General features: G+C 36.7%; 1 long non-coding RNA gene across 1 annotated transcript in view; it reads left to right on the forward strand.

Annotated features, from left to right (window-relative positions):
• Positions 1-16244, forward strand: part of LOC135198390 (uncharacterized) — a 131377-nt gene extending 115133 nt beyond the window's left edge. Inside the window, exons 2-3 of the long non-coding RNA XR_010310788.1 lie at positions 9391-9444; positions 16012-16244. This is a non-coding gene — a long non-coding RNA (uncharacterized LOC135198390). The remainder of the gene's footprint in view (positions 1-9390; positions 9445-16011) is intronic.
• Positions 16245-19739: the final 3495 nt, after the last annotated feature.

Raw genomic sequence — 19739 nt, forward strand, 5'->3', positions numbered from 1 at the left:
CCACCTTTTGGAAAGACTGGTGTCAAAGTCCTTCAGCATTTTGAAGTCTCTCTCTCTCTCTCTCTCTCTCTCTCTCTCTCTCTCTCTCTCTCTCTCTCTCTCTTTTTCAGATGAATATTTTGCTGTGCCTTTTTTAGTCGTGTAAAGCAAAGAAAATATACCATGAATATGTTAATTCTCTCTCTCTCTTTTAGATGAATATTTTGCTGTGCCTTATTTTGTCGTGTAAAGCAAAGAGAATAAGCCATTCTTATGTTAAATCTCTCTCTCTCTCTCTCTCTCTCTCTCTCTCTCTCTCTCTCTCTCTCTCTCTCTCTCTCTTTTATAAAAACTGAACTCTTTTGTGGTTTCGCTCGATTGTTGTTTGTCAGTTTTCTTTCAGAGGAAGTCAATCTCCTTGTAAGGGAAGGATGAAATATGTTGTTAGCGACTGATCAGGAGGTCTTCAAAAGAAGCCCCGCTGTGTTTCTTTCAGATTTCCATTTTAGTTTTCCTTTGGCTTCGCTCCCTCCGTTGCTGCGTGAAATTTGCCAAGTGCCCTTGAATGGTGGCATAGTTACTCTTCCTGTTTTTATATATTTAAAGCAAACCAACTAGTTTTTTTAAAAGTTAATTTATCGCACTCATACCAGGATCAGGGTTAAGTTATGAATTTCTTAATAGACGATTTATCGCACTAATACCAGAACCAGGGTTATGTTATGAATTTTTTTAATAGTTAATTTATCGCACTAATACCAGGACCAGGGTTAACTTATGAATTTTATTAATAGTTAATTTGTCGCAGTAATGCCAGGATCAGTTTTAAACTGTAATTTTACTAAGTTTATATATTGAAATTTTCGCTTTGGTTTTATTTTTATTTTTTATTTTTATTTTTATAAAGTACCGAAAGCATCATCTGCCATAATGCCATAGTCGACCTTTCACCTTTTACCATGGGAAAATAACGTCTGCCTGCCGTCATGTCTTGAGAAAGCCATGAACAGATTCCTCGATTATGGAGTCGAACAAGAACTGGGGTCTGACAGTATTCTCTGTCTATGAAGAATACTTAGTGAGGGATCCATTTTGCAACGAGTGTAGGTTTCTTATTCATTTTCCTTTTTGCCTTCTTCTTGTTATCAGAGTTCATGCGGAGTTGAGTGACGTGGCATTTAACCAAATTGATATTTTTCCCTCGGAGATGTCGTATGCACTACGTTAGCCCTTGTGTACTTCACGTGCTCTGCGCAAGCACACCTTCTATTCATTCAGCCGTAGTCGCTTTACGAGTGTTTGTACAGTTGGTACGTTTTCCCAGACCGCCTCCCTCTTAACGCACTCATCCCCCCCCACCCCCCTCTCCCCTTGAGTGCGAGTTGTTTCTCCCTTATTCCGTTTAAAGGATTAGCCTTTGGCGGTGATTGGATAAGAACAGAAGCCCTACGGAGGGGAAAGGTCGCGTCCCTCTTCCTGGTCGTTGTGTGTTGTTGGATGGGTCCGCGTGGGGTTGGGGTGGGTGGGTGGTGGCGGGTCATTGAGGTCCCTTCTTTGTACTCGTTGTTGTTGTTGTTGTTGTTGTTTTTTATGCTTCACGTGAAAATCACGTGATCCCTGTTTTTTCTCTCGACTTCTTCGTGCCAGTCTTTTCTGGCCTCGTGCAGCTCTTTGATCTGAATAGTTTGGATTTTCCTTAAACTGAGTGGCGGTGACAGTCCGGTAACTTATATATTAATATATCTGTCGTTCATCAAAGGTTTTACTGAATTATTTTAATAATTATGATTTGGCGTTTTTATCTAATAATATATATATATATATATATATATAATTTATATTATATATGACACATATATATATTACTGTATATATGTTATGTAGTATATATAATATAGATAATATATATATATATATATATATATATATATATATATATAATCAACTGGTCCCTTTTTAAAGACACAAATGTAAGCAACTTCTCGAATTCTTCGCACATTTTGGATACGCTTGTCACTACAAAGCCTTAGATTCAAACACAAGAATGTGAAGTCACTGATATCTGTAACAGGATTCAAACCTTCATCCAGAGTATCAGAGCGAGGTACCGTTCCCGACCTGACCACGAGAAGCATAAAAGTCAAAAACATTTCATTATGACAGTATGCCGGTCGAATTCAGATGCATTTAATAGAGCTAAAATAGATCCATCCTCACCATCGTGTCGCAGCGAATGGTGGCAATCGTTTATATGGCTTTTTAGATTTTAGACTGAAATATATATACATACTCTGAATGTGGGTTCTAATCCTGATTCGGACATCAGAATTTCTTCACAATCTTGCATTTGGATCCAAGGCTTTGTTGTGTCAAAGCCCTACATCCATTAGCTCATCGTTTGTTACCAAATTTGGTATCTGATTGAGTTCATTAGTTCACCGATAAGCGTCAAGGGTGGAGATTTGCTCTGCCCTTAGTAATATGGTGGTTTTTGTTTAAAATTTTAATTTTTAGCATTTGTTGGCTTATGTTGGTTGTTGGAGGGGTAGGAAAGGTCTATGGAGGGGTCTGAAAAGGTCTGAAAGCGACGTTTCGCGTTGAGTTAAAGATACAGGAATTTTAGATTAGAATATTTAGGATTTATTTATAGAATGAACATGTAAAAAATAAATAATGTGCTTGTTAAACTGTACAGAAAAATTATTTCTAATAAAATATACACTTGTAGTGACAAGCGTATCCAGACAAGTTAGAACAACGTGGGAAGTTAAGAGTGCATTGGGGATATTACAAATACTACATACGTATCAGCACATTATATATATATGTATATATATACATACACACACACACACACACACACACATATATATATATATATACCACACACACACACACATATATATATATATATATATATATATATATATATATATATATATATATATGAATATATTTGAATATCACATCACCGTGATTCATATAAATTATTTGAGCTACAAATGTCCTTTAATATCTAATTCTCTCTACCTCTGGTTGATATATTTTCATATATGTAAACGAAGGGAATTTTTAGTTGATAATAGTTTCGTCCCCTCATGGGATCGAACCACCGTTCAGTGGACGGGGACGAGATCATCATCAAAGGAAATACATCCAAAGAAGAACGGAGATTAAATTCAATTGTAGAAACTAAATAGTTCTAATTATATATATATATATATATATATATATATATATATATATATATATATATATATGTATGTATGTGTTTATGTGTGTGTGTGTGTGTGTGGTGATGTGTATAGTATTTGATATTTTATATATATATATATATATATATAATATATATTTATGTGTACTATATATATAAAACATTTCCGATTTCGTGTATATATATATTCATTTATTATTTATTTTATTTATTTATTTATTTATTATTATATACTTTATTTTATAAAACTGGAGATTTGTATTTTACTTTTGCAGTTGAAGTCTATCTCCTTTCTTCTTCTTTGGATAAATTTCTTTTGATGATTATTTGATACTTTTTTATGTTGGTTCTTTCAGACAAAGCAGTGTCAAACAAGTAACTGAAATTGAATTTGCAAGTCATCGATACACGATTAAATTTTCTTTGATTGTCTCTTTTCGGAACAAAACGGCTGATTAAATATGTCACTGAGACCGAGACAAAATGAATCTTGCTTTATGAACTGAGGCTGAAGTAGACATATTTCTCCAGTTCCAACTAATCTCGTTTAGTCCCTCGACATCCTTCAATTATTATTCTTCTCGTCCCCTCGACGCACGGTCATTATCATTCTCTTCTAATTTAATCTTATATGACCTGGACATTCCACGATTTTGTTAGGCCCTTTTCACAATCCATTCTCGTTTTTATCATCTTCATTTTTCCTCGATGTTCCCCATCATTACCTCTGCCAACGGCTTCATTTTTTTGCCTGTGTTTGTGTGTGCGTATTGTTACTCATGAAAATTGGAAGATTTTACTTGTGAAAATCTGCAATTCTTAAGCTCACGCATTAGCTCATCTTTTGTTACCAAATATGGTATGTGTAACGACCAAACGTTCGTCTGCACGAGTTCATTAGTTCACCGATAAGAGTCATGGGTGGAGATTTGTGCTGTCTAAAGTAATCTGGTTTTATTTAACATTATTGCATCTTTCTTCAGGCTCTTCAATTCTTGTTCCTTTCCCTTTCCTAATTCTGGATTTTTTTCCCTTCCGTCAGCGTTCCTCTTCCAGTTTTCTTCCTCTTTTAGTGGTATCGAGTATACTCATTCCCTTCTTTAGGATGAATGGTTCCTTTCCCTCATCATTCATCCTCTGTTGAAAATTGCTTGTTGTTATTTTAGCTCTCCGACGAAACGAACTTAACACTTCTGTAATAATGATAGTTTTATCTAGATTTTCGTCCCTTTTTAAATTTTGTTGCTACCCATTTGCTTGTGTAGTCATTTTGTAGATTCTTGCGCGAACTGAACTTAAAGGAGAACGTTATTCGATTATACAATTCTCTGTTTAACTAGGGATAATTGGCAAGTATATATATTTAAAGTCATGTTTATTGCTATTACCATGGTGCTGTGTGTTCATTGTTCTCTTAATTATTATACGAATATACGGAAATGGAATTGCAGTTGTTTACTTCATCTAGTGGAAGACGCCCATTATCCCTGCCTTCCATTTCTGTTTGTTGTAATGGGCTCGAGCAATGTTGGGTGCCGCCTCTCGTTTGGTTGTTATGATTCCAGAGGTCCGCATTAGCACTTCTGTACACTTTAAAACCTTGCCATCATTTCCTGGTCGTATTTGTGCAAGGCCCAGAGTGCGATATGACTGGTGAAGGCCTGTCCACGCTAGGAAACATTGTTTGGAAACAAAGTTTGGAAACTGTTTGGAAACAACGTTTGTACGGTATATTTGTTTCCCATTCAGAATGGAAAACATTTAGTGTTTCTGTGTTTATATGTATATTATGTATACTGTATATATATATATATATATATATATATATATATATATATATATATATATATATACATATACATACATATATATATATTTAAATATATACATGTATTATACTTATAGATACGTTCTTATATATTTGTATATATATGTATATGCAGGTACATATTTATATGTACACATCTGCATGTTTGTGTGACACTCCTTTTTCTAAAAACTTCCTCATCCATCTCTTTTTTTCTTATCCGTCCTCGAGTTGATTAAATCTCCCAAGTAAAATACAGAGGCTACTGCACCAACAGGCATCATTGATAACAACTGAGGTCTGGACAGGAAACATTGCTGGCAAACAGTTTCCAATCAGATGTTAACAAGCAGTTTCCAAGAAACCTGTTGCAAACAGTTTGGAAACAATGTTTCCAAATAATGTTTCCTAGTGTGGACAGGCCTTAAATTACTTGCAACCAACTAGCAAATCCTATGCTTCATTTTGGCATTACGTACGACGTGTGGTTAACTTGTAAGCGATCTTCTTAAAACCTGGGTTGTGTCGAGGCCTTCCACGGTCCTTGGTATGAGCTCCGTTGATTGAGGATATCTCACACCACGCTCTCCTTTGCTGACCTGTCTTTATGTTATACTTACGAAGTGTATCTCTATGCCATAAAGAAATGTGTGGAATGTAAGAAATTGCATAACCTGACCTATGGACATTACGTACCATTCAAGAGCTCAGGTCAGACTGAGGTCAAGTTAGGTTTTTTGTTATAGCTACTGACTATTTATTGCTTGATACGACTATTTAATTTGAATATATAGTTTAACTCCACTCTTGACTTCTCTCTGCTGTTAGAGTCGTTGACATGATCATCTCCGAAAGATTGATTAGCAAGTTTACGGTCTTCTGATTCTTCCTGCGATACGTTATACAATGATGATGATAGCAAAAGTGACAGTCTGAAACAAATCGATGTTTGTTCTTGTGAATGTAATATATTTACCAGACCTTGCTTTCCTGTATTAACTGGAATGTGTGTTTGGTCGGGCGTTTTACGAAAGCGCGGATTCAGAATTGAAACGATTTTCAAAAAGCGCGACAAAACATGCCATCAAAAGAGCGGTGTTTGTGTCGTCGCCACCAGATTTAATTGGGAAAATATTTCAACACAGGCTGAAGAGTGTGGCAATACAAGGAGGCCACACATGAAGTCAGACAATAAACTAAAATTGGACAGACCATTTCCATTTAATATATTCCTTATCTTATGCCAAAATTCAGGTACTTCCTTAGAAAGCATGGGGTGCACTGCCTCCTTTGCCCAAATAAGGGCCCTTCATTCTTCCTGTAAGTCATCAAGCTGACGCTCAGACAGAAAAGAAGAAAAGTTCAGGGCAAGTTGAATGATGGACTTAATCTGTCTTTCAGTACTTGTTGCTTCCTTTGGCTCCATGTTGTGCAATATAGCAATGACACTGTCTTCTTCTAAACGAAACCTCTCGCGCATCTGATAATAAAGTTGTGACATGAACTCTACTCAGCTGTCTGACCGAAACCTGCTTTCGGAGATTTTCATATTTTTGTTTCAAGCTTCGAGTTGATTTTTCAAGATCTTAAAAAGATTTTTCAAGCGCTGATAGTGAGTTGAGGGGCAACAGACGGTAAAGTGGCTAACGTGCTTATGATACAAATTTTAGCCGCTCTTTTGATGTTAAAAAAACAAAAAAAGAACAAGCGGTTTCGTGAAAAATTATTACATGGGGATCTGCGTTTTCGTAAATAGCCGGTTTGGTCACGGTGGATGTTACCTGCTTACGAAATTAGCGAGACATTAGAGAATTTGTTCTTAAACTGAGACAGTTTCGTGATTAAGATGAGAATTTGTGTAGTTGCATGATTAACATTTGGAGATTTTTCACTTGTGTGAGTTGAGTGTACATAGTGTTGTTAAGATATATTTTTTCTAATAAGACTTATTTATATATAGAAACTGGATGAGCATGATTTTGTTAAACCATTTCGAAAGTTATTTTAATTTTAGGATATTACATTTTACTAGGTTTTGTATTTTCCTCGTGACAATCGGAGTTATGGTGGAGGTTTATAAAAAGGATAATCAAATTTTAAGTAACAGTTGTCTGTGGACCATGATGGGAAGGAAGGACTAATAATCTTCCCATATTATTTGAGTCATGATGTTTTTGAGGCAACTTGTATACTTAAAATTGTTCGTATTAGGATTTCGAAAAAATCTTGCCCTTGGTAATGATGTTTCTTGTTAACCTGACAGTCTAAGTCGTAATCTGGTAACGGTAACTTTTAATCCCATAATTGAGCACAAGCGTCAAATATATTTTTTCCTGGCAATCTTCAATGCGATTTGGACTTATGTAATATTATTCCCGACGGAAAGAGGTGGTTAACCTATTTCAGTCTTCTCAAATCTGACAGTCATTTGGAACCACAATAGAAAACTGAACACTTATGTACTTGGTCCCATTGGACAGTGGCTGAACCCCTTTCCTAACCTGACCTAAGGGACCATCAAGTATGAAGTGAAATATAGGGATAAAAGCTCTAGCCTTACCCTCCCTTACCTAACCTGAGGCTCAGGGTCCTACCTGACCAGCCCTGAAACTCCGCCCTCCCCAAGCCTAACCAGTTCTAGAACGCCATAATTCTTAAAGAAAGTGGCAATATTTGATTGCTTTTTTACCCTAGTAATCTGTCGTTCTCCTCTGCCTCCCCACACACTTACCCCGACCCTAAAGATAAGTGTTCTCACTCTGGTCCTTAGTATTGGTAGACAGTTGCATGTAATGAATATGAATTTCAGAATCGTTATAATTACATCTGAAACTCGGAAGAACACCATTTCACATTTCAAATGACTTAAGTAACCTTTGGTTTCAGAATTTATACAAATCACACAGTATTCTCCTATTGTCAGAACTCATAAAAATCCAATCTATTTTCTTGTTTGAATTTGCATTTTGTTATTTGAATGAACTCGCCTCTTAAGATGGCTGGCCTAATTGTTGACAGAGGCTGCATTTATTCAAATATTATGTTTTCTGAATACACTGTTCATGGCAGTGAAGCAGTCCTGGCTATTTAATCAAAATATTGCACTGCTTATTTGAAAGTTATTCTGAGAGTCACTGATGATTCTCCGGAGAACATCACAAAACGAGTCAGAAACATCGCAAAACAAGCCGCAGTCACGACTTCGTGTAGTAAGCATTAGTGATGTTTTTCGTATAGGAGAAAGACATCTCGTTTTAAAAAATAGCCACAGATCATGCTATCACTGTGACTTAACTATAGGTTATTAGTAAACCAATGCCCGATATCCTTTCCTCATATGATATTATTTCCTTTCGAAGTTGTAAACCTTGATTTGAGCCTGGAGATGGAGTGGTTTCAATGAAACACCCGACCAAATTGTGGTTTTAGATGTCATCTCAAGAGCTTCACTTTCCCGCACATGACGGTTTCCAGCCAGTGATTCCATTTTCGATAAGAAGTTACCGACGTCAATTGGGAGTGGATGAGACCATGAATGTCATTCATTATGAGACTCTATTATAAGGCTGCGGATTTGTGTGTGTGTGTGTGTGTGTGTGCGCGCGCGCGGGCGTGTGGTTTTGGAGATTAGATTTGGGAGACAAGTTGTCGATATTTTAATAAACAAATTAGTTCTTGTTTTATCGTATACTTACTGGGCCCCACCCCGCCCCGCCCGCCCCCATCCAGCGTTATTTGCTCAATATTGGAAAAAACTTACAAGAAGACGGGAAAATTCATGATGTTCTGTATTAAAAACTTAACATTGAAAACCTGTACGTAGGTCCTTCCAAGATTTTTATCTTTTTCGCTTCAGAAGTACACTGTAGTGTTTTCATGAATACAAGAACATTCTTGCCCTTTTGTTCAATGTCCATCAGAGAATTTCTTTGCTCTATGTAATATAATGTTTCTTTACACATTGAGTATTCTTAAACGGAAATGCCATGGTACTTTATAATTTACCCATTACAGTGATTTAGCATACAATAGCGAGTAACTCGAATTTGCTTTGGTAATCAGAAGTGTCTCGACCGTGAAGGAAATGATTACACAGTGTGAAAAGATGCTCAGTAACCATGAAGGACAAAGTCAGAGTCCTTATTTGTCGCTGGATGGTTTCTGAGTATTTTAGGCCTATGCAAGATCTTTATTACTCCAGGTATTCATGTATTCTAAAGTTCTTAGAATGATTGGGTGACAGGGCCAAGTTAGAGTAATTTGCTCTAACGAAGCCAACAAATTATGCAGTCCGCGAGGTTTGCTCTTGCTTAGACTCTCTTTCACTGTAATCCGGAAATGTTTTCTTAACTGATGTCACATTTTTGATATTGTTTACTTTTCTTTTCAGGTACGTCAGGTGAAAGCTGATGGGTGTGGGAAGTGGACAAATGAGTCTGTATCGGTAAGTCAGATGAAGATCTCATGTGGAAATTCGAGAGCAAAGTACCTCCATTATTTTGTAGTTAATATTTGATAACAGAAATTGAGTTGAACTTTCCACCGTAGTATCGTAATTACATGTGTTTAGCTTGATGAACCGGTGCTAATTTTAGATGAGATAAGCTCTCTCATTCACAGAAAAGATAAGGCTAGACGAGCAACTCTCGCTCACCCTTATCTGGATCAATGAATAGATGCGAAGAGTAATATGTCAACCTTAGTTTTTCAACACTTTCATTACGACTTTCTGGGTGGTATTCTTTTATCTGTATATATGAAGCGTAACTGGCTAAGTTTGACTGTGTCATCCCAATTGTAGATTGAACGTGATAAGTGTTGCTTACAGTATTATTCATTTGTTATCTTACTGAAAAATGTGAAATGGTTTGCTTAAAGAACGTAGTGGATGGGATTGTACGATTATGGTAACATGAATGTTGCTTTGCCACATTTTGTTTGCCGAACGTGGTAAAGGGCTTCTTACTAAAGCATTTCCTGTGTTTTGACTTCCAAAATTCGGCTCCCATCTCGCAGTCGTCACCTAAGTCAGCATGAGAATGATATTCTCATCCAAGTCTCCCCTTCATCATTGTTGAAAGTCAGACGAATCCACATTTCTTCATGTCAGACTAATACCGTGTAATTGATGTCGATTGTGATTCAATTTATTAATAAAATATAAGAAAATAAGTCATCAAAATACGAAAACCCGTAGGTCGTTCAATGAATTTTAGAACGACATAATTTTAAAGTGTTACTTTTTCTAAATTTTAATATACCGTTTTAGCGTGTATATATGGAAATACGAGTAGATGTATGTGTTGTGTGTATGTGGTCCAATATGAGAACGTATGCCTTTGTGCAGTTTATAAATTCATTTTAATTCATTCATCACCATCCTGAATGACCTATTTGGTCCCAGTGCTTGGCCCCTGGCCTAGACCTGGCATTTCATTCAGATTCTTCGTGCCAGCCATATGAGAGCTGATAGTCAGCTCAGTGGTCTGGTTAAACTATTTTATATAATAATAATAATAATAATAATAATAATAATAATAATAATAATAATTGACATCTTCTGAAAGACGAACTTGTTGGATGAGAGAAATATGGCGTCAATGATTATCTATTGATGACTCCTGTCAGGAAATCCAGTGACTATACCTTTGTGTCTTATCATCAGGGACGTCTGCATTAGATGAATCCAGTGGCTAGATATATTATGCAGATCAGCTGAAGATCCTTATTTTTCAGCGAAGACGCTTTGACTTTAGTTCAAACCAAAGCTTCCATAGATGTGCCAGGTTTTAAGAGGAGTTAATCAACTGCTATTTCATGAAAAAGTTGAATGAATATTAGAAAACCAAAAGGGGATCTTTATGAATGGGAGTATGTGAATAAGATGAAGTATGGCTCTTGTCTTGCATAAAGGGCAAGGCACTCGTGTACCATGCGTTAAAAATAAAATGACAGTAATATAAGAGAGGGTGGAGAAAAAAAGGGCCGACTGCTAAGGACATAACGACCCGTCCCGAGGCTTGGGACAGTGACTCGAGAGGCTATAGTAGAGTCACATCACCCGTACATCAGATGCACAGGTGATGTGAATCTACTATAGTCCCGGGCTGGACGACGGCATGTTTATTAAGCATAGAATTTATTGACTGTAGATTATTGCAGACATATACCAAAACGTATGTGGATAAAACTGTTTTATTACATAATGAAAAGTCTGTTTCGTCAGCTCATCTCCTAGCTCCCTGCCGTCAGCGACCTCATGCGGTGCACTGTAGGCATTAATTAAGGTTCTTTGCAGCGTCTCTTCTGCCCCTATCTGCAACTCTTTATTCCTTTTATTTTGCCTCTGTTCCTATTCTCTCTCTCTCTCTCTCTCTCTCTCTCTCTCTCTCTCTCTCTCTCTCTCTCTCTCCTAACAATTGTTTCATAGTGCAACTGTGAGGTTTTCCTCCTGTTACAACTTTCAAACCTTTGGACTATGTTTCCCTTTCAGTCCTGAATGGCCTTTGGCGAAAATTCTATATTCCATTCCATTCCATTCTCCTAGCTCCTATTAATATTAATCGGAGGGCAATTTTTTTTCCGTACACTTCTTTTTTCTACTTCAGACGTCGTTTGAACTAACAGGATCGCCTCTGGCTCCAGCTGCTACATACATTTGTCTGTGTTACGTCTTGCATATCTTACCGTTCCGTCTCTTTTGCTTCACTCATCAATTAATCATTAGTTCTGGTAGAACATTCGATTCTGCCATTTAGATCGTAACCTTGTTAAGTTTAATTCAATTCTATCTTCTTTACTATTCGGTCACTGAATTTAGATGACTTCGTTTATGCGTCTTTCGCAAACACCTTTACGGAAGCCTGCCTAATAATCATATATATGTAATACGTAACATACACACTCACACCACACACACACACACATATATATATATATATATATTATATATATATATATATGTATATATATATATGTATATATGTATATATGTGTGTATGTATGTATGTTGTATGTATGTATGTATGTATATGTATGTATAACTGAATCACGAAAGTTTGGAACGTGATAAATGAATAAATAAAGTATAAGCCACGAAGGAAAGATAAACAACGGAGTAGCTACAAGATCTTTCGACTCGACGTCCATTACTTATCAAACAAACTGACATACATGAGAAACTGAGAGGACAAGGAAGGGTCGTATAGATCCCATACCTTTATATATATATATATATATATATATATATATATATATATATATATATATATATATATATAAAGGCAAAAGCCACGCAGAAAAGTGAAACGAAAGAGTCCTGCAAGAAGGCCTTTCAACTCAATGTCCTTTACTTACTCAGTCTGCCAAGTAAAGGACATTGAGTCGAAAATGCCTCGCAGGACTCCTTCGTTTCGCTTTCCTTGTAATTTTTGCCTTTATTTATATATTCATCACGTTCCAAATTTTCGAGATTCAGTTATGTATGTGTGTGTGTATATAAACACTTATGTAAACTGTATATATACATAAATATGTCTATACACATAAATGTATACGTAAATATTATATGTTTATATATGTGTATGGGTGGGTGAGTGTGTGCGTGCGTGTAAGTTTAATAAAAAGGTATTAACTGAATTCAAGGACCCTGCTTTATGATTAGAATTTATCGTCACTAAGTCCATGAGTACAAGATGTAAAAAGGAATCCGAGCTGAAACTGAGAGGGTATCTAACCTGTGGTCCCCCCTCCCACCGCTTCTTTGCATGAGTGTCTGTACTGAGAGGGAAGGGACTGGTGTTTCCCTTCCGATTATCTTCTGGACTTCCCTCCTAAATTAGCCTTCTGTTTACTGCTGCCATTTAAGTCTTGGAGGTTATATAAATTTCAGCCTTTAAAGCTGGTTCTTGTAATTAAAAGGCGTGCGGGTCGAATGCATCGATTACCTGTTGTAGTCTTTGTATTTGTATGTTTGCGTGTTTTGGGATGGTCCTGGATGACCAACTCGTTTGACGCCAAATATTTCCTGTCAGCAGTTCGTACCTATATTCTATTAAAAGACTTCAGTATGCAGGGAGACGATCAAGTTTTTGGAACAAAGCTAAGAATGATCAGAAATTCTGGTCTGTGTTAGCCTTAGAACGGTGGCAGTGTCCACGAGAAAGGAAAGCGGTTTGACTAGAGTTATGTTTTGAGAGAATTTAGCTCTTTGTAAAGACATCACGATGTTTCAGAGAGGAAAGGAATAGATGGAATGTTAGGCATTGAAATCTTACATGATCGTTATGAGTGACAGATAATGGCCACGTTTTCAACGCAAACATTCCCTTCGTCTATGACATAATATCTATGGACTATGGTTGAAGAATACATTTTCTAATGGGTAGCATTTTCTTTCACTGCACCCGGACCCTGATTGTCAAAAGCTTTTTAAGTATTTGTTATTTATTGGTCCACAACTGATCTGTGCAATATGTTTCGGAAAAATTCCATATCTCGATGTGAAAGTGTCTCCTTATTTTCGCCAAAATTGGGTGGGAGTATTTTTGTTGAATCGGCAGAACTGTCTGAAATCACCATGAAAATCCGAATATAATTTCTGAGTAATTTTCGTATTATTTGTATAGTAAGGATAGTCAAAGTTAGATATATATATATATATATATATATATATATATATATATATACTATATATATATATATATATATATATGTATATTACTGGAGTAATTATAATAGTAGAAAATATAACTGACATGAAATGGATTATATTAATCCAACAAGAACATTATAGATTATGATGCGAAGAATAATTACGTGTAACAAATATTAAAGTGTTATATAGATGTGATAAATAACAACAGCGATAATGATTGCAATGATAGCGCGTGTTGGTGGCAGTAACAAGGACATTTACTATACTGATAAAGGAGGAAATGGATCCGATGCCTTTTTCGTGATTATCCGAGGGAGTGGCTCATCTTACCTGGCGTAATGTAATGAAGGTACCTATATGGGTGAGGGTGGAGGTGTGTGTGTGTATGTATGTGTATGTGTGCGTGTGTGACTTGGCTTCTGCACTCTAATATGGCCACTATTGATTGATACGTTCTGAACCTGGCAATCGTAGTAGGTAAGCCATGAAAGAAGCCAGACTATTGTGCTATGAAACAACGAGGAAAATGTACTAAACAAAATATCAAATGAGAATTTTTATTGTAATGCTGAGAAATATCCAGATCAAAACTAATTTTCTCTTGATGACCAACATTTGCTCTGTTTGTGTACGAAGCAATATAACAAGAGTAATAACACTGCGCAAATCGTCTTGACGATGCGAGGCAAAGAAAAGCGAAGGGTTACGGATTCTAACTTAACTCTTGATTCCTTTTCCGTGCAGAACATTCGAGAGAATGTGCGCGGATATTGAACCAATAACTGCGGAAAAGTAAGGGGACGTGCCCTTGTGATGGAATCGATCCATAAGGTACTGTTGGAGCGGTTAGTACACAGCTGTATCAAGGAAGACGTGCCTCCCTGGAAAAGTGACCAACATACAACCCAGGCTGTTCATTCCATGGTCTAACCATGGTTCATTCTATCTCGAAACTTTCACGCTCGGAAAGGTCCCATGCCAGACTGAGCTAATGAATTTTTCATTTTTATATACACTGAATTATAAAAATTTTTTTTTTTTTAGTTTTTGTTTAGATGTGAAATTTGTATTTGACTTCATTCCCCATGTTCTCTGCATATTTTTGGGCTCCTGTTTTTAGCCATGATTTTGACAAAAGACTTTTGAGTCATTTTTCTCCCCTAACTCCCGCTGTCATTCCGTGGCTTGGCAGTGCTTTAGCGCTGTCAGTATTTCATTTTGCATCGGTAAAGCTGAGCTTCTAATATCCTCTGATGCCACGGGCATTTACATAAGAGCCATGTTTTTATGAGCATCGAAAACCCCACCTGTCGCTACCTCACTTTGTCACTTTATTTGCGAGGCGTATTGGATAAACACTCACCTCGACCTTGATTCATGATACCTGTATCGCCTCACGTCACTTGTTTCGTAAGTGAACGACGTATAGCGGCAAGAAAATAGGTTTGTGGTAGGTGTGTATTACGTTTCCTTGACGTTGAATCGCTGCGGGATGTCTGACCGCACAATCGAATCGCTGTATCACAGGCCAGCAGCATCCCAGAGAATTCGCCCGACTGACATGAATCCCTGTTGCTCTACTCAGGGCAAACGTGTCACTGTGTTACAAATTGTAATGCGATTGGAAATGCTGTCTCCGTGGACAACTCCCTCTCCATTTCATCGCCTCGTCCTAAAAGGAATAACTGCATGGCAGCATTTGTGGAATTTCATCCCATCATCATCATCATCATCATCATCATCACCTCAAACGGGTGACTGAGGATTAAGGTTTGATCCTGTATTTGTCCAAGGTAAAAAAAAAAATGGATAAATAGATAACGCGGCCAGTGCTTGTGAGGAGGGAGACAATTAGGGAAAAATGTGGGACGAGCATCCGACCTTGTTCAGAAGTATCCACTTTAATGTGTAAGAGACCTGTTTCACAGCCAGCTCTGCCGCCGACTGCAGCAGCAGCAGCAGCGGTAGAAAAATATTAAAAGTTTTTTTTCTATCGAATTTCATTTGTAGACTTACTGTTTGTTGTACTGCTACGATTTTTTTTAGTTTTTCTTTTCCTGATGAAGAATCGTCACTATTTTAGGTGTATTTTAGGACACGGGGTCAGAGATAGAAAGGATTCTTTATAAACTAACAATCGTTATTGTGTATTGGAATTGACTTTGCTTGCTTCAAAGGGACTGTTTATATATATATATGTGTGTGTGTGTGTGTGTGTGTGTGTGTGTGTGAGAGAGAGAGAGAGAGAGAGAGAGAGAGAGAGAGAGAGAGAGACAATTTATTGTTCAGGAAATTTTGAGTACAGAGAGTATTTAAACTCCTTATATATCCTTCTGACCATCCTTATTCTTTTAGATGTGAAATTGAAGCATACGTCGGAATGAACCTCCAGCGAAGGAAAAAGGAAGACCAGACGTTCTTCACTGTCACCGACGTAGAGGAAGGAAGTATTTGCGTCCCTTTAATGTGATGGGGAAAACGGAGATTGGTTGAGTAGGGAAAGGCATTTTGGGAAGGTATTTTAGTCACAGTGTCATGCTTTTGATGAGGGACACGTGGTTGAGTTGGTTTGGCTGTTCCCCCCCCCCCCCCCCCCCTCCTTTTCCCTTTTTGGACGTGTTTCAGGAACCAATGACACTTCATAATGCTGAAGTTGGTTGTTTTCGTTAGTACTATGATGATGATAACAAAGTGAGCTTATTGTCATTTAATTCAAGTTTTCCGTTAGATCCTAATGTAATTTTACAGAGGGTAACAATGCTGCCCTGATTATTTAATCAAACTAATAATGGCGTTGACGTCACAACAATTGAAATATCATTATTTATAATCTCCTACATATGGCCTTATTTTTGCTGTCCTCGCAATGAAAAGTATTTACACCGAATTGTGGAATGATAAATAAAACAATCGAAACATTCCTGTGCAAGTTGAACTTTGATTTCGTCACGGACAGTGAGTCAGATGTACTTCCTCGTCATTATTATTTCTCCTAACGTTGTTGTTATTCGGGAATAGTGATTATTCATATGGAACCAGTCTGAAAGCCACTGACTTCAAAGGCAAGGTACTTCAGAATAGTATTTGAATGTCTAGAGGAATAAAGAGGAAGGCAAGAAAATAACGAGACAGAGGAACAATGTCGATGACATAGACATCGTTTTGAAATGTTCGTATATTCACCATTTAAGTCAGAATGAGGAATACTTAACCTTTGATGTCTCCCGGATTTTTCACTTTCAGACATAAAATGCTTAATATAAATCTGTTTTTGTAACCATTGTTTTGAAACTGAAGCTCGATATTCACAAGGCACTTTTGTTTAATGTTTGATGATGAATTTTGATAACGTATTGAGATAGTAACATTTTACATCTGTAATTTCAGTAACATTTTACATCTGTAATTTCAGAGTCTAGGACAATTACCCCCGAGGACAATTAACCCCTAGGGACAACTACCCCCTAGGAAACTACACCCCCCCCCCCCCCCAAAAAAAAAAAAAAAATGGTTAACAATGGTTAACAGACTAGAATTACATAAAGTGACGTTACTCTCATTGTATACAAAAAAATTTTTCCTTACACTGTCTTTGCTCTGTAAATTACTCTTAAGTACAATTAAATAGTTTCTAAAATTGTTTATAAACTAAAATTTTCTTAAATGGTTTCAAGAAGAATTTCTTTATTTATGTTCTTGGCATGTATTTCTTTAAATGCCCAAGAACTTATTTCAACAAATGAGCATACCAAAACACAAGATGGTCAAGATTTTCTGCTTTTCGACTCTGGGCACGTTGAGAAACGAATTTTGATCTTCGGAACACAGAAAAACTTGGATTACCTATGTCAAGCGTCACATTGGTCGCTAGATGGAACGTTCAAAACAGTGCCTCGGATATTTTTACAATTATACACGATTCATGCTTTGATAAATAATCGTTCAGTTCCTTTAATATATGCTCTTTTACCAGATAAAAGCCAAACAACTTACTCAAACCTACTGGAGCAGTTAAAACTACTGAAACATGATTTAGCCCCAAAAACCATCATGGTCGACTTTGAAAAGGGTATGATTATTAATAACTTACAACTGGCATTCCCACAATCCGAAATAAAGGGGTGCTTTTTTCACCTTTGCCAAAGCGTATATAGAAAAGTTCAATCTTATGGATTTCAGCAGCGATACGTAGAGGATAAAGAGTTTTCCATCGCAATGAAAATGATAGCAGCTTTAGCTTTGGTACCGGCCTGTGCTGTCGAAAAATCATTCGAAACTCTGTGTGAATTCCTCCCTCTGAAACATATCCATTGCAAGACTACTTTGAAGAGACGTACTTAGGACGTCCATGTCGAAGAGGAAGAAGGCGCGAACCATTGTTTGAAATAGAGTTGTGGAGTATGTACAACAGAACGGCAGATGAACTTCCTAGAACAAATAATGCAGTAGAAGGGTGGTACAGGAGTTTCTTAGCGAACGTTGGTTGTTGTCATCCAAATATTTGGAAGTTTTTAACATGCATGCATTAAAAGAGAACATTCATTGCAACAAATACACATGGTTCAATCTTTTGCAGGTTTTCCTGGACAGCCATCTCGAAAGAAATATTTAGATGCTGCAAACCGCATTATTTCAGTCACTAAAACTTTTGAAAATAGAGATGTGTTACAATATTTACGAAGTATTGTGTATAATCTGCATTTTTAAACTATTTCTTTTTACTTTTCGTTTTAATGTTTTTATGACTTTTCAATTTGTTGTTTTAATGTTTTTATGACTTTTTCAACTTTCTTGTAAGAATTTTGAATGTAAATGTATTTGTATACATTAAAAATACTTTAAACTATATTTTATCAGTTTCATTTAAATTATGCTTAACCATTTATAAAATGAGTTGTTCAGGGGGTTAGTTGTCCTCGGGGCTAATTGTTCACGGGGGGTAATTGTCCTGATACAGTAATTCATTATGTTTACTTCTATTGCTTCCTTTAATTATTGATAAAAGGTCAGCAAAAAAAAAGTAAGGGAATCGAAATACGGTGACAGTAATACCACGGCTGAGTTGATAACAGTGAGCACTATAGGAGTAACAACAGCAATTGTATTGTCTCTCAAGATAACTATGACAGTAGACAGGACGTGGTTGCCTGAAATGAATACCTTAGATTCCTCATTTGATTAATAGAGGAAAGTCTTTCCTATATGCGGACCTGCTTAGTCAAAGGCAGTCCTTTACTGAAAAGACGGAGGGCTTTATCGGAGGGGCTCTGCACTCATAGGAAGGCGAAGGCTTTGCGCAAAGATACATTAATAGCCGGGACTTGACGTACTGGATCATATTTTGGTACAGACAGGTGAGCTAAAAACGACACAGGAATCCATTACGGTTAAAACACATACCAGATATTATTGAAAAGTTGGAATTTTACGGCCAGTGCACGTCAGAAAAATGTAATTGGCTTATAGATATACATTGAAACCCAGTGATAATTATTCACTTGGAAATGCTGACATATTTTCATGAACAAAACAGAGTTCATACCTATGTCATTCAGCACGGATTTGGTAACATTTTTTAATTTGGGATGTTTATTTATTTATTTATTTAGTGAAAGTAAATTGATTTTAGTGAGGCAATTAGACATGCTTTTAAACATTTTGGTAGGTTTGCAACTTCATACATGATAAAACATACAGACTTACTAGTAAAGGCTACTTGTTAGCTATGAAGTGGGGATATATTCCTTTGATGTTTGATCTCAGAATGACGTATGATTCGTATGAGTTGTGTCCCAACATTTCATGTGCATCGTTAGTAGGTTTTATTGATACTTTTTGTTTTATCGTCATTTGATAATCAGTATTTTGTCGTTTTCCATGATTTCGAACTAGGTATTTTTGTTTGCATATATGTATTGTTGACCCTGAGCCTAAATTACGGCCTGGACTTCGTTAATCTGGCTAAAGAAATTGAAGCTTCACGGAACCAGGATTAATAAAGTATCCAGCCTTCATAAGTGAAAGAAGATTCCAATCGGGTTGTGGAAATGGTTGGATTGCTAAAATGATTGTGGTTAGCGGTC

Source organism: Macrobrachium nipponense, chromosome 22 (genome assembly GCF_015104395.2).
Source record: "Macrobrachium nipponense isolate FS-2020 chromosome 22, ASM1510439v2, whole genome shotgun sequence".
Classification (NCBI taxonomy): Eukaryota; Metazoa; Arthropoda; class Malacostraca; order Decapoda; family Palaemonidae; genus Macrobrachium; species Macrobrachium nipponense.